At 55.2% G+C, this 1,476-nt stretch overlaps 1 pseudogene; it reads left to right on the top strand.

Annotated features, from left to right (window-relative positions):
- Positions 1 to 1,265, top strand: part of LOC119107946 (protein unc-50 homolog) — a 17,796-nt pseudogene extending 16,531 nt beyond the window's left edge.
- The last annotated feature ends 211 nt before the right edge of the window (positions 1,266 to 1,476 follow it).

The following is a 1,476-nucleotide window of genomic DNA, read 5'->3' on the forward strand; positions in this document are numbered from 1 at the left end:
AATTATCAAAATTATTATCAAAATTAATTATCAAAATTATTATCAAACTGATGATGATCAAGTTATGAGATTATTACGTATTAAGTAATGAGAGGGTTAACTTGGACCCTCAAGATAATATTAAGTGATAGCTCTATGGGAATGGAAGCCTGACTCTCACCATTTGGTGTCCAAACCCCTGCCGAGCGAAACTCGCTGCTATACATGAGTGGCTCGCTGGCTACTAAATAACGGAATCGGCAAACCTACCGCCTGTTAAAGTAAGCAGGTAGCATCGCCCTACCAAAAGCTAAAAGCACGCGCCACATACTTGTTGGGTCCCTGCCGGAAGGTGGATGGTGGTTATGGTCATGACGATGATTATCATGATGACGCCAATGGCGTCATCTGGCGAGTGATCCTGACGTTTCCGCCGCTTTCAGGCGGGTGATCCTGACGCTGATGAACATCGCGCTGTTCGGCACGAGCGTGGTGCTGCTGGCTGGTCTCAGCGGAGCTGATCGACCTGCTGGCCCTGCGCAGTCGGGCATATGCAGCTGGGTGCTGGTGCTGACGGTTCTGCTGACGCCCGTCACCTGGCTCGGCTCGCCCCAGCACCTCAGGGGGCTCTGTTCCGTCCCTTAAACATCCGTCGTCAGAGACCATCCTCCTGCTCCCTCCAAAACATCACGTCAATCCCCTAACACACTCACACGCATACGCGCACGCACGCGCGCGCGCACGTCTCCCAAACGCTACCGCTGATCCGTTGTTAATGTGTTCTGCCCATGGAAAACATTCTCTAGCACGAGGTCAGAGACCGCTGGTTCTATCCGCGCCCACCGTATCTGCGGGGCGGTGATTTGAGAATATATTGGATTAGATCCTCCAGCTGTTCTGCTCGTCGCCAGTTGTCCCCACCAGGCCGCGAGCCGGCACTTCACTCCCGATTCACGATCAGCGTCAGCTGTTACGGTACCTGGTGTCCGTGTGTTAGCGTACGTCATGGTATCGGTGTGTGTCATAAACCACCAGTGGTCACGTTGATATTCAAAAGCGCACCGGTGTTCACAGTACTCCACAGTTTCGGTATTTCCTGTGAGCTCCAATGCATAGGTACCATGCGCCGTTTCGCCGGCAGAGCACCAGCCATGTTTCGCGCTGGTGTCAGTGGTGTGGGCGCCGCGTTGATGCTGGTGCAGATGATGGTGTGCCGGCACGGTGGTGGCGCGGTGGTCACTGGCGCCAGTCAGACTGTCGAGATTGCCCTGGCCTCAGCACCATAGTGTTCAGCTTTACGGCGTGTCCACCTTCCCCACCATCCAGCTGGACATGGCCGACCGGGCTCGCTTCAGTGCGCCGCGCCGCCGGTTTCGCAGGTGGTGCGGCGACAGAGAGGTGTCAGAAGGAGGCACTCAGTGTGCGGGTTTTGTGGGCAGTGCGCAGATACATAGACGAAGACGGGCGGCAGGGGAGGGAATGTTGGCCCAAGTTAGA

This window comes from Pollicipes pollicipes, unplaced genomic scaffold, assembly GCF_011947565.3.
Source record: "Pollicipes pollicipes isolate AB1234 unplaced genomic scaffold, Ppol_2.1 Scaffold_6686;HRSCAF=7923_pilon_pilon_pilon, whole genome shotgun sequence".
Lineage (NCBI taxonomy): Eukaryota > Metazoa > Arthropoda > Thecostraca > Pollicipedomorpha > Pollicipedidae > Pollicipes > Pollicipes pollicipes.